The sequence below is a fragment of the Neofelis nebulosa genome, chromosome 5 (genome assembly GCF_028018385.1).
Source record: "Neofelis nebulosa isolate mNeoNeb1 chromosome 5, mNeoNeb1.pri, whole genome shotgun sequence".
Taxonomy (NCBI): domain Eukaryota; kingdom Metazoa; phylum Chordata; class Mammalia; order Carnivora; family Felidae; genus Neofelis; species Neofelis nebulosa.
The window spans coordinates 24,151,114-24,166,519 of record NC_080786.1 but is presented as its reverse complement, the minus strand read 5'-3'; the positions used below and the strand labels follow the sequence as shown (position 1 = coordinate 24,166,519).

The window sequence follows — 15,406 nt, the reverse complement described above, 5'->3', positions numbered from 1 at the left end:
TTTTGGCTCAGGTCATGACCTCCCGTTTCATGGGTTTGAGCCCCACATTGGGCAGGTTTAGCGCTGACAGTGCAGAGCCTGCTTGGGTTCTCTCTCTCCTCTCTCTCTGCCTCTCCCCTGCTCGTGCTCACTCGCTGTCTCTCTCAAAATAAATAAATAAACTTAAAATAAAATAAAGAAGTACCACGATGACAAGCTTTTTATCTTGTCTTAAAATTTTCTGCAGTCAAATTTCCTTTAAGTTCAGCCTCATTTCTTTACAGGCCTTTGGAAATTTGACAGGTCATCTATATCTAAATAGAAACAAGATGCCACTCATTTACAATCACATTTGTACACTAAAACAAAAGTTTAATATACTTTTTTTGTCACCATGAAAAAAATATCAGAGATAGTGTTAATTTTCACAAAAACTGATAAATATTCTCTTAAAGGAGAAACCATCTTATTTAAAGAATTACTAGCTTGTTATCTTACACAAGAAATCACATTCAACTTACATTGATGTTTTCTATCTGAAGTATGTCATGCAATATTGTAATTTATCTCATAAATCTACTAGAGTGTGATCAAATCCTATCAACTCTGATTGGCATAAATTTGAAACAATGAAGTAGTCACATCTGTTAGGCAGTTCTAGCTTGCTAGACAACATTGTAAAAGTTTATACAATAACATAATTACATTTTTTCTCCATAAACCTTTCTGCACTTGATTTGAGTTTTTCATAATATTTTTGTGTATGTACTGGGTTCTGTTGTCATCTACCATATGAAATGGGATACAAAATAAAAGACAAGGAGAGGAGATGGAGTTGTTGGAGATGGATGGTAGAGACAGGACACATGTGAAACTGGCCCAGCTAAAAAAATATTTTCATCAAATTGCAAATGAATTACAAGATAGAAAAAAAATAGTGAATTTGGGTGAAAAAATATATCTAGCTTTATCCTGAAATGACGGTTGAAAAATATGAATGCTGAGTTTAAACAGAAATACATGGACAAAAAACAAAGAAGTCAAACCATGCTTTATGAAGCACAACATTAACACACACCAAAAAAAAAAAAAAAAAAAAAAAAATCACCTTTTCTGGTATAATCCTAATTTCTGAAATGTGAATGATTTTATACAAACATTATAATAGTACATGAATATTATAATAGTATAAAACATACCACATACATAATAATAACAGTACATATATGAATTAATAAGTGAAAAATGTAATATCCCAAGAGTAATTCTATGTAATTCTAAGAACATTTCTAATTAGTAAACAAACTCAAGGAGAACAATGACTAAGCCCTGAAGATACTGGGTCTATGGCTACAATGAGAGAGAAATATTAAAAATAAAATTCAGAACACATTAAGTAACTTCATCAAGTTATTAATCCTTACTGCTTTTATATATACCATGTAAGATATAACTTAAGAATATGTCAACATTCAGGGGCGCCTGGGTGGCTCACTCAGTTAAGCATCTGACTTCAGCACAGGTCATAATCTCATGGATCCTGAATTCGAGCCCCACGTAGGGCTCTGTGCTGACAGCTCAGAGCCTGGAGCCTGCTTCAGATTCTGGGTCTCCCTCTCTCTCTGCCCACCCCCCTACTCACTGTCTGTCTTTCTCTCAAAAATAAACATTCTTTTAAAAATTAAAAAAAAAAGAATATGTCAACATTCTACTAAAGATAGCTAAATTTACTATAAATCCCATCTGTGCATTCTTTGGTAATTAACCATATACAATTTTGAGACGTTTCTCATCCTACTGAACTGTGTACCTGCCACTTCTTATGTGTATTCATCTTAATAAAGTGCACCTTCTCAAAGTGAATACCTCTTGAACCTGCCTTCACACCAAGCAAGGACATCTATGTACTCAATACATATTTCCTGATTGATTTATTTTAACTTATATGGAAACAGGAGTCATGAGTCAAATAGTTCAAAACTTTATTTCCTACCATTAAAGTTAAATTGATGAAACAAAACAAAATTATGAACAAAGGAAAATTTCCCACAACGAGACAACAGGTCATTCTGATGGTGAAACAAATTCAAGAGAGTGATGAAGATCCTTTAACAAAATCTTGTGCTAATGCAGATGTTTTCCTTTTGTCTGTGGATACAGAAAGTTTTCACAAAACTAATATATTTTGTTTTCTTAGAATTTTCAATTTTATTATGTGGAATTATTAGAATTCTGTTAACCAAAAAGACAAGAGTTTTTCTCCATTCTTGCCTCTTTCCTATGATTTCATTGTACTCTCCTTAATATATAACTCTTCGCTAGTTGCTTTTTTTAAATATCTTATAGCTTAATTCCTAATTAAATTCATTAAGAAAGATGCTCTCTTACACTGAAATTCTCATGACTACTTAGTACGTTAGCTTCAATATAAAGACATTACTTTGAGGACACAAACGGTATTAATATTTTACTAAAAGTAAATATCTACCAAGTTTTAGTTTTTATTCAAACATTAATTAAATAGGATTAAAAGAAGAAATAACTATAATTCTTCTGACAAAACTGTACTGTTTCTACCTATTATCTATCTCATTTCTTTTCTTTTTATTTTGAGAGAGAGAGAGAGAGAGAGGGACAACATGCACATGCATGCAAATGGGGGAGGGGCAGAGAGAGAGGAAGAGAATCCCAAGCAGGCTCCCTGCTATTAGCTCTGAGCCCAACATGGGGCTCAATCTCACAAAAGGGTGAGACCATGACCTGAGCTGAAACCAAGTGTCAGAAGCTTAACTGACTGAGTCACTCAGGCACTCCATTTAAAAAAAAAAATTATTATTTTTTTTTTTTCGAGAGAGAGAGAGAGACAGAACGAATAGGGGAGAGGAGCAGAGGGAGAGAGAGAATCTAAAGCAGGCTCCACACTTAGCACAGAGCCTGACGCAGGGCTCGATCCCAAGATCCTGGGATTATGACCTGAGCCCAAATCAAGAGTTAGATGCTCAACTGACTGAGCCACTCAGGTGCCCCTATCTCATTTCTATATTTTATTTATGCTTTCATTCATTTAGGAAATACTATTTTTGTACAGAAATATTGGTAAAGATAGTACAACTCTTATTTTTATTACAAAGATAACCAATAAGATAATAATTACAACATGATACAGTAAGTGCTCTACAAAGGTTTGTAGGAAGTGAGCTGACATCACTGAGAAATCAGAGAAAGCTTTTTAGAGCTGCATCTTGCAGGATAAGTTAACCAGGAAAAGAGGTAAGCAGTGAACAGCACATAGAAAGATTGAGTCAACAAAGATTAACACATAGGCTTATTTCCTTTCCCTCATAAAACCCCAAAAAGATCTCAAATTATTGCAAAATAGAGAAGTAACATATTAAAGGAAGTAACTCATGAGAGAACTTTTCACAAAAGATAGCAAGGAGAAGCAAACTATTTTATCCACAGTACAATAACATCCAGTCTCACACATGCCACCTCTACTACCCTGGTGGCAAATCTGCAAATAAGAGAACTAGAAAAAAACTAACAAGCAGTAAGAATAAATTAATTGAAGGTAACTTCCCCAAACTGGAAAACACTTGCTTCCGGAATGAAAAGGTCCTCTGAAGTCCCAGTATAAACAATGAATAAAACCCATTCCAAAACACATCATCATAAAAACTCAGAGATAAAGATCTTAAAAGCTTTCAGAATAATAAAAACAGGTTATGCACAGAAGAAAACAATGTAGAGGGAGGGGGAAAAAAACAATGAACTTCTTGGTAGCAACACTGAATGCTGTAAAACAAAGCCTTCAAAATTCTAAAATAAACTATCTACAACCTAAAATTCTATACCCAACCAAACTATTAATCAAGTCTGAGAATAAAATGAAGTCATTTTAACCTTTCCTAAGATCTATGTCCATATAATAAGGAAGTTAAGCCAGAAAAAAGGCAATGAGTTGCAATCTGCAGAGAGAGACCAGAGCAAAGCTATCCAACCTCAGAGGATATCAAATCCTTGACCTTCTAGGGGTGCCTGGGTGGCTCAGTCAGTTAAGCATCTTACTCTTGGTTTTGTCTCAGGTCATGATCTCACGTTTGTGGGACTGAGCCTTGTGTCAGTCTCCGAGCTGGGCGTGGAGCTTGTTTGTGATTCTCTCTGCCCCTCCCTGGCTCATGCATGCACACATATGCACACGCTCTCTCTCTTAAAATAAACAAACTTAAAAAAAATTCTTGACCTTCTAGATCACCTCAATACTTCACAACATGAATGAAAATGGAAGCTCAATAGTACCTATAGCAAACTATACTAGAGGAAGCAATTAGAAGCAAGTATTCTTTGCCTAGGCAAAGATGCCTGTAAGATTGGAGGGAAACCCCATGGCAATGGCCATTAGTCTTCAGATTGAGTATCTACATTAAACCAGTATCAAATGACTGCCAAACTGCTACACATTCATCTCTACTGTTATGCTCATGTGCAGTGTAAAACAGTATCACTTTGAAGATAAACAAAATCATGTATCTATACTGAAATGCATACAAAGACATTTTCACTCCTGACAGGGTTTAACTAGAATATTTTATAATTATGTTTCATTTACAAAACCAATAACAAAATGTAACAGTATAGCTTTCATGAAGCAAGAGAATGATTTAGAGACATAAGCAACAGTTCAATATGGTTGTCAAATCAGTATATCACTCATTAATTTCAGAATCCCCCCCCCCAAACTGATTAATTAGCATTAGTAATTTTTCAAATTTTATGTGAAAAACTGCGCCCACTCTGTTTGGGTATCTTATAGACAAAATAAAATCTCATCTTTCAATCTATTACACATACTTCATATGCAACTAATTTTCATTTATAAAATATCAAAGAAATCAGAATAAGTCCCTATATTCCTAACTAGAAGAGTGTTTAGGCTGAAATTTTAATTTCTACATGAATTGTTGGGATTTATTTATTTATTTATTTATTTATTTATTTGAGAGAGGAAGAGAGAGCGCATGAGTAACTGAGGGACTTGAGTTCGCCTGATGTGGGGCCCAAGCTCATAAACCATAACGTCATGACCTGAGCCAAAGTCAGATGCTTAACCAACTGAGCCACCCAAGCTCCCCTGTTTTTTAATGGGGGGGGAGGGGAGAGAGAGAGAGAGAGAGACAGAGAGAGAGACAGAGAGAGACAGACAGTCCAAAGCGGGCTCCATGCTGAGCATGGAGCCCAATGTGGGGCCAGCCCCAAGACCCTGTGATCATGACCTGAGCCAAAATCAAGTTGGACCCTCAATCAACTGAGCCACCCAGGCACTCCAAACCGTTGGTTTTGATAGAAGCTCCAATTTATGCTGGAAGAATCCTTTAAGCACATGAGTTGGAAGAGCTACAAGGAATAAGCACATATTTCTACAACAGTGGTTCTCAATCCCACCAGATCTCATACCCCTTTCATTCCCTGTACTATCCTGAAATGAAGTACAGAGATAATAAAATATAACTACACACAGAATTTTTTTAACCAATACTAATTCCATAATCATAATATTAATGAAAAATAAAAGTAATTTATATCAAAATACATATTTTATTAAATAAATGCTTAGGCATAGCTACTTAAGAAGAGAGAATAAAAGTCACATATTTGCATCTATATATAATAAATAAATAAGTTTGGATCGAAGAGATGAAAGAACAAGTCATTCTCTACAAAAACTATAGGAAAAAATGAAGAAAGAGTAAGTAGCATAGGAGAACTCCAGAATGAAAATCAGTGTTGAGGTAAGTGATTGCAGACAAAATTAATCTAATGTGAAGCTTAAATGAAATAATAACTAAAATGCCAAAACAAATCATACACTGTTGAAATGGAAAAAATTATGAAATGTGGTTGTTAGTGCAACTGACCTGGATTTTACTTTTAAGTGCAGTGTCAAACAATTACCTATGCTAAGATGTGGTACAGTGCAGTTACAATATATCCCAGGAATGCTACCACACTGTCAAGACATATATACATTAAGTCTCTAGTACTTAAAAATATGATAGATGGGGCGTTTGGGTGGCTCAGTAGGTTAAGTATCCAACTCTTGATTTTGGCTCAGGTCATGATCTCATGGTTTGTGATATCGAGCCCTACTCAAGGCTCTGTGCTGACAGCATGGAGCCTGCTTGGGATTCTCTCTCTCCCTCTCTCTGCCCCTCCCCGCTAGAGCGCTCGCTCTCTCTCTCTCTCTCTCCAAATAAATAAACTTAAAAAAAAAAAAGATAGTTAAAAAAAATGCAATAGATAGAGGCTGTATCTTCCTAAAAGAGAAAATAGTAAATAGAGCGAGTAAGGAAATGTAACATAAAAAGTTACAGAGAAGTTATATAATAAACTACTAGAGATGATATCAGAGTAGTACCGAAGACTAGGCAACATAAAAATAAACAATTTTTAAATATAATTTTAACTCATAATTATTCTAAAAAATGAAATTTTAATATTTAGGATGGCAATCACGAAATATCTTTATATAATTCATATTAACTAATAAAATTCAATGAGATCCATTAATTTAAAATTTAGTTTGTTGTTACAAAAACCTTAAATATCTTCTTACATATTTGCAATCAGTATTCTTGAGCCTCCAGTAAACTGCATTACTGAACTGAAAACTTTACAACTAAATTTCTAGTTAGAAATGCCATATATATATATTTTTTTTAAATGCTATATATAAATCAGGATGTGGAAAGAATGTGTGAAGTAAATTACATAGAATTTTAAGAGGATTTCTTTATTCTACTTAAGCCTCCCCAAATTTCCCCCACATTATCAGATCTTTCATGTAACTAATCTTATAAAAAGTTGTATCATTACACACGAAAGCATTATTGCTTTATCTTTAAAGATAATTTAAGCAAGCAGCCACTCAAAAGTTATGTGGTACTCAGGACAATATTCTGTAGTCTGAGACGGTCCCATGCACTATAGGATACATAGCATCCCGGATCCACATCCATTAAATGCCAGAAACACTCCCACAATCATTGTGACAAACAAAAACATCTCTACTAATTTCCAAAATTTCTCTTCTGAAGGAGCACCACTCTTCCTTCTAAATCATTATTCTGGAAGAATCATAGGAAAGAGCATACTGCAGTAGGAAAAACAACTTTAAAAAAATGTTCCAAAAACAAAAAGAAACACTTTTATCAATTATACTAAAAACTGTAACCTGCCAATTTTATCCTCTTCCAAATATCCTTTCTGTGACCTATATTTTTTGATGTTGTGTAAAGAGAAGGAGTTAAACAGATTTGATAACCAACCTGGATCATATGTATATCCTCTTTATATAATTTTTAATAGAAAGTTTTCCTATAATCTTTTTAATATTCCAACTTTTACTTAACCAAATTAAAGTCACAAATATGATATAATCAATAAACTGTACACGTATAGGCATGCCATGCTTCTATAACTACATTTGTGTGGATTTTACTTTCTGTTTTTGTTGTTGCTATGTTGTTTGGGGTTCACAGTTTCACTGAGCAACATCAACACCAAGACACTGCATTCATAATATTCAGTATTAAAGACTCATATATCAGTATTATTTGGTGCCCCAAGAAATCCTTACTAAGAGTCCCCTTTTTTATTTTGCAAACTTTAAATTTAATAAGGTTCCATTTAATTAGTCCAGGATTCAAATATACATTCATGCCAAATTTAGCAACCGCATGGGAGATTAGGGAGAAAGGTATCTGAAACATTTCCACGGGAACAACCTTGGGTTGCTCTCTTAAAATATCAGTGCAGGGACCCACACTACTTCACATGCTATCCACAAAACGGACGAGGTGTGAAAGAAATTTTGTGTTCAACGTGACCTTTGGCTGTACTTTCACTTGTCACAATTATAAAGGAGCTTCTCTCAGAGCCAACACAGAAGTTATATTATTACTCTTAGAACTACAGTAGTATTTTACAAAGTACTTTATACTGTGACAAACTGAAGGCAGAATATAAGGAAGCTCCTCCTTTGTTACTAGGCATAATAGGCTTTTCTGAATGAAAAGGGTTCTAATATTATACATATGAATGAGTAAGAATTATTGCACAAGAATTTTTTTTTAACTATATATTCAAACACAAATATGCCAGTGTGGTTACCTGGTTCAACTTAACAAATCATCTATAAATGCAAATAAACTGGAACTTTTAATAATCTAGTTATGACTTTAATAATGTAATATGCCATTTTAGATAAATATCTGTCAATAGGGAATTAAAAAGAAAACTACAAAAAACCACCCTTTTCTAGAGATTCCTATTTTCCTATACAACATTTCACCAAGGAAAAAAACAGTGGTTTTCAAAGATATTTTGGCCAAACTGCCAACATATCAATATATACGACATGTAACATGGTGGGGCTTTTTTTTTGGGGGGGGGGGGGGCAGCCAGGAACCACTGGATCATCAAACATAAAATTATAAATTCTGAAGGTGTAACAAATAGAATTCATTTTCAGTACAACGTTAAATATGCCACCAATTAAAAGATTTACAAGGCAAAATGATCACAGAATATCCTGTAATGTATGACATCAAGAGAACCTTTATAACTCTCTACTATACCCTGAGCAACTTTGCTATCCTCATCTTTCTGTTCCCAACAGCAACACCTCTTTACTTTCACCTTGAAAATAGGCTCCATAAGCTGTGAAACACCATGAGTCACACTTTATAAAAGTCATAGCCACAAACTGCTAATGTATAGCTAACAAAAACATAAATACTAGCAAAAGAAGTTTTATCATAAAATCAAACATTTTTAAAGATAGTGTATGTGAATTAAGATGCCTCTTAAATAGATGTTACATAAGGCTATTAGGAATTACTCAATAGGCATGTGAGATATTACTACCACACTAGTAATGGCGTGTCCTAAATTGGAAGATAAATTATATGGCCATCCTAGCTATTACAGTATTTCATATTAACTAACTCATAGGTTTGGGGCATTTTATGATGTAATATTAATTATTTATTTGAAAACCCCAACTTAAAACTTTGAGTGATTCACACAGTACCCTGCTGTTCATACAAATGCAGCTACTTAGGGCACTCACACCAACATCGCCCAAACTCTACTGCCATCTAACTCCAGCTCATCTGCTTTCTGATGTTCTTTGTGTGCTTCAGACCCAAGGTGACAAAGACTGCCCTTTGTTTTCAGGCAGCAAATAGAGTTAGAAAGATCCTGTTCTCTTAGTCTCACACCAAATTGACAACATTTTTCCTTTCTCCTGGAGGCTCTGTAGAATCTTTTAAATAATTACATTTAAGTGTTTAAAATCACAATTGGTTATTTTCTCATTCTTTTTATGTACGTGTTAAAATGCTTAACGGTATATAAAACACTATATTTAGAGTTAATTTAATAGTACGTTTGTGGCCATTCTTATAAAAGCTTACACATCAGACTCTTAATCATTCTTTCAACAATATATATGTATCTAACCCTGACAATACCATTTTTTAAATAAAGAAATCCAATTTGACCTGAGAGAGCCCTGGAAATGGCCTTGGGCTTAAAGTCAAAAAGATCTGAGTGTTGGACATCTACAAGGTAAACCATACAATCTCCCTGAGGCACAAATTCTTCTTTACCTAATTCTGGTCCACTATACAGGATTACAAGAAGAATCAAATCAGAAAATTCAAGAAGCTCAAGTTCTTCCTCCTGTTTAAAAAAGATGTCCAAGTGTTCTCAGAGCCTGGAGCCTGCTTTGGATTCTGTGTCTCCCTCTCCCTCTGCCCCTCCCCTGCTCACACGTGCTCGTACGTGCACACTCTCTCTCTCAAAAATAAGTAAACATTAAAAAAAATTTTTTTAAATAAAAAAGATGTCCAAGTGTAACACAAAATGAATATACTTAGCAAGTTAAACCTATCAGAGATAAATAACTACATTCTCTAAAACAAGTCCAAAAAAAAAAAAAAAAAAAAACACGCCACAAAAAAACCTGCTTAATACCAACTATACAAGCAAACTGTAATGGGCTAAGAAAGACCCTGAAGAGTCAGACTCAGTGAGTCCTAATCCCAGCACCAACGCTTATTGGCAGGTAGGTGGCAATGAGCAAGTTACTTAACACCTCCAAGTCTCTGTTTCCTCATTCATAAAATGAAGACAATAACTGTACTTATCTCACTGTGAAAAACAAAAAATCCATGTAAAAGATATAAGCACCATACCTGCACATAAGTGCTCAATAAATGCTAGCTATTATTATGACAATCTCCATTAATGTCTCCTTCTAAAAACAAATCCTAAAAAATTATTTTGATGTCAGGAGAAAACTTCCCATGTGTGTGCATGTGTGTGCACACACGTTTATTTTCCAATGAAGACCACTTGGTAACACAGCTAATACTCCACAAATAAGTATTAACAGTGTGGCTGGGAATATTATCATGACAACTCACATAGTAGATCTTATTCAACATTGGAGAAGGTGGCTTTCTTCTTCAAAAGAAGTCCACAGTGGCATACTGAAGTGCATTTTGAAATAAAATTCCGTATCTGACAGTGTTTGTGGTTGTTCATCTCCAAAACAGAAGTCACGGATATGTATAATACGCACATTTTTTTTTAATTTTTTTTAAATGTTTATTTATTTCTGAGACAGAGAGAGACAGAGCATGAGTGGGGGAGGGGCAGAGAGAGACGGAGACACAGAATCCAAAGCAGGCTCCAGGCTCCGAGCTGTCAGCACAGAGCCCGACGCGGGGCTCAAACTCACAAGCCTTGAGATTGTGACCTGAGCCGAAGTCGGTCGCTCAACTGACTGAGCCACCCAGACGCCTCACATTTTTAAATCCATGTATAGAAATCAAATGAAACCACTTCCTTTAAGACAAGTATATGAAGATACTAAAGCAATATCCCAATTAAACATTCATATACTCAATATTTCAAAATAAGAAATTCTAACTTGAATTGTACAATGCAGCCTCTCTCTGAAATGTTAAAATTGTAAAGTACACAGTAGTTCACTACAAGCAAACACAGAAGACCTAGTTCTGCACACAACACTGTTTTACCCAAACAACTACTTAACCTATTCATTAAACCTATTCAATAAGAGAGCCCTAATAACTGCACTACCTTATGAAATAGAATCAGACAAAAGAAGAAATACCTTATCTGGTTAAAAATAGAAACTTTACAAAAGAGAATTATTAGCTCAAGTCAGAGAAATTATAGCTTGCATTTATAAAGGCCCTTGTCCATTTTAGTTCATTAAAATAAAGTGGTATAAAACTTTCCATTAAGAGATATGATATGAAATAAATATGTCACTATGACTGATATAAAAATCTATACCAACATCATGCTGTTTGCCAAATACACATATAATGATAACTTAAAAAAACAAAGGCTTCATCAGTCAAATTTATATCTCAGGGATCCATATCTAAGTGGGACTTCATTTCTCTGAACTTTCCTAAAAATATCCCAGTAGTAAAATAGATTTGCCACTAAAATAAGACTCTATTCATGATTCTAAAGCAAGTAAGAAATGTAGACCTGTCCTTTAGAGATACAAAGGATAATGTGGACTGAGGTTTACATGTTCAACCTCAGTTTACATACTATAGGCTATATCATTAATTTGTAAGTGACTCTACAATGAGTATGTACACAACACATAAACATTCTATCATCAGTAACCCTAAACAGGTAAATTTAGAGCTAAACAAAGCATAACTGGAATTTCATCTCTACCATAAATTACTTAAAAAAAAAAAAAAAAAGAAAAACCCATGGCCATTGCAATGAATACACTTTTGCCTTAGAGCTAATACTTTAATTTTAAAGAACCGCAAAGAAAAAAATCAAAACTAGTCAGTAACAATGCAGCCTCTAAAAGCAATAAACTCAAAATTAAGTTATAAATAATTTAAAGCATGTCATGAAGATGTATTAATAATTCATCAGATAAATAATTTACTAAATAATCAAATAAATAAATAATGAAATACATAAATAAATCAGCAAATAAATAATTCTGCAAAATAACCTAAACAATAAGTCACCCAAACAAATCACAAGCCTACAAAACTACAATCATTTTCTGGATTCTGATAGTTTTAAATAAGCAAATGTACATAAACTAGATCAATCCTTGTTAGAATTAGAAATATTTTTCAATGGTATTGGTAAAATCCTCATCTCAATACATAAAAACACATTTTCAATTTTTAAAAGACTGCATTGGATTAGTTCTTATAAATTATTAATAAGATTATAATATATCCTGCTCTATATTTTACATATAATATCTTTGCCTAACATATTTTGCCCTGGAACAACTGGATACTTAAAATATTCTTAACTTACATTTGTTTTTCAAAGCAATACTTACAGTATAATGGCACTGTCTTTCTGATAATTTTCCTGTCTTCTCAAAGTCTTTGCAAATTTTCTGCAGAGGTAGAACAATAAGAATAAGCTTAATTATTACAGATAAGATTTCATCACTAATGAACAAGGTTTTATAATTCTACAAAGTAGCAATGAGAAGTGGACATTTGTTGTAAACTGTGCAAACTTTTTAGAAGTCTTTAGTGGACCAAGTACATGCTGACAGAGGCTAGCTTCCTCTATTGGAGCTGACACACCAGCTGTCACAATTGGCAGGATTTCAGATATGAGGACAAAAACTTTGAAGGACAATGTGATTGGCTATCCTCAATTTGAGAAGCTCAAAGTCGCTGAAAGAATACAGGAGATCACTTAACTACTACATTTGAATACAGTGACAATCTAATTAGAGCACCACAAAGAGTCAAAACACAACTGACCTCATAAATGAGTTTTCGCCGAACATTTAAAGTTTTTGTCTACCCACGGTAATAATACTCTTCAAGTCCATAAATAGTAGATCCCAAACTATGATAGCCTTGACCACAGAAATAAGAACTCTGAAATGGGTTTTCTATACATTCCAAAGAATAAACTCAAACAAGATAGCACAACATTTAAAATTAACCAAAGTTTTTTATATAATTTATCTCAATCAACTATCAAAACAACCTTTCAGTTAGGTAATATTTTACCTATCCACAGTTAAGGAAACTGAAGCTCAGTAAAACTATTATACTGCCTATGCCCCCAAGTGGAAGGGAAGATTCTAACTCTCTCTACACAACTCCTTGAACTAAAGGCCCCTTAAATCTGACCCCCACCTAAAAAAATACAGCAAATCCTAACCACAAATTGGTTAGAGCAGTGGTTCTCAACTGGAGAACAATGTGCCTCCCAAGGAACATTGGCAATGTTTGGATACATTTTTGGTGGTCACGACTGGTATTATTGGCATCTAATGGGTAGAGATCAGGGATGCTGCTAATAGACATTTACAATGCACAGAAGAGACACCCCCCCACCCAAGAATTATCTGGCCTAAAATGTTAATAGTGCTGATGAGAAACCTTAGGTTAGAGTAAAATGATTTTTAGCAATGTATGGTTTTCCTCTTACAGTACGTATTCGGTTCAGAGATGTAAAGTTGTTTGTTATGTGTATAACATTGTATAGAGTGGAATACCTTGGGAAAAAAATTTATATCCTTCAAAGAATGAATAGATATATGGGAACTCTGTAGTTTCTGCTCAGTTTTTCTGTAAAACTGAAACTGCTCAAAAAAACAGTTTATTGGGGCACCTGGGTGGCTCAGTTGGTTGAGCGTCCAAACCCTTGATTTCGGCTCAGGTCATGACCCCAGGGGATCAAGCCCCACCTCAGGCTCCACACCTAGCATGCAGCCTGCTTAACATATTCTCTCTCTCTCTCTCTCTCTCTCTCTCTCTCTCAGGGGCACCTGGGTGGCTCAGTCAGTTGAGTGTCTGACTGTATTTCAGCTCAGGTCATGATCTCACAGTTTGTGAGTTCGAGCCCTGCATCTGGCTCTGTGTGGACAGTATGGAGCCTGCTTGGGATTCTCTCTCTCCCTCTCTTTCTCTCTGCCCCTCCTCTGCTCACATTCTCTGTCTCAAAATAAATAAATAAACACACAAAAAAACTGTCACTCTCTCCCTTTGCCCCTCTCCCCTACTCGTGCTCTTAAAAAAAAAAGTTTTTTAACTTTTTAAATGTGTGTCATTTATTTCACTAAATTTATGAATACTTTATTAGAATCAATACTAAAAAAAGTCTACAGTAATAAAATTTTTTTTAATTTTTCATTTATCAAAATTTTTCCAATGTTAATATAAGAACATTAAAAGTCACATTTATGAGCTGACTTTGTCAAAGTGACTAGCCAATATATTTAATATTAAAAATCATAGGACGTAAAGGAATTATTCTGATACAATACAGTATATAATCTGCAACTGTTTGTGGTTGATTTTTTCGGCTACTTTTGTTTTGGGTTTTGGGGGTTTTCTGTTTGTTTTTGTGTAAACGCTACCTCTAGGTTGAGAGTAAGAAGCTAACCTATCTGGGCCCCATTTGTTTTCAACTTACAAACATTCACATATCACATTTGTCAGCTTTATTCAAGTCACTCCTAGCCAGATGCTACATCCATCATTCTTAACAATTTACTCCGACATATTGATTACTTTGTTCATATCACTCTGTAGAACTAATCATTCATACTTCAAACTTCTACAAATCCTACCATCTTCTATATTTCTGAATTTTTTCTATTCTACTGTACATTTTTCTGGGTACTTAGATATTGCATACATCTAAAAGAAATTATATCTTTCTTGTATCTTTACAACTATCTTGCATTGCCTTGAATCTTCCAGAGCTATTACCAGGTATACATACCATTGTTACATTGGAATTAACTCTATTTGTAAGTCTCATAATTTGGGATGCCTGGAAGTTCTGCACACTTTCTAGAATGATTCAATTTCCTAAGCCCCCACTACTACCATATAAAACTAGAAAAAACGGAAAAAGGCAAGCAATTGATATATTTAAAACTACTAACATGTATATTGGATTGACCAAAACAGCAAATATATCGTCCCCACGCTCTAGAACTTGGGGGAAATAAGACAAACACACACACGCACACACACACAGAGCAGGGAGGAAGAGAAAGAAATTCAGAGACAAATGTATAATCCAGACAATATGTACTACCAAAAATCCAAACGGTAAAAGTCACAGGCACAGATAATCAGAGAAGGCTCCTCAAATGAGACCAAATTAATACAGGGCTAAAACAGTGGGTCTCAAACATGGGAGACGTCATCCCCTACAAAGCACATGTGGCAATGTCTGAAACTCTTTCATTTATCACAAATGGAAGGTATTATTTGCATCTAATGGGCAGAGGCCAGGGATGCTGCTAACATCCTACAATGCACAGGATAGCCCCCACAGAAATGAATTATTC

General features: G+C 34.5%; 1 protein-coding gene across 7 annotated transcripts in view; it reads right to left on the bottom strand.

Annotated features, from left to right (window-relative positions):
* The window catches only part of TBC1D5 (TBC1 domain family member 5), a 537,582-nt gene that overhangs the window by 481,565 nt on the left and 40,611 nt on the right, over nucleotides 1-15,406 (bottom strand). For all 7 annotated transcript variants that reach the window (XM_058729800.1, XM_058729802.1, XM_058729801.1 and 4 more), the window contains exon 2: nucleotides 12,413-12,472. The gene's annotated coding sequence lies outside the window, so the exon portion shown is untranslated. The remainder of the gene's footprint in view (nucleotides 1-12,412; nucleotides 12,473-15,406) is intronic.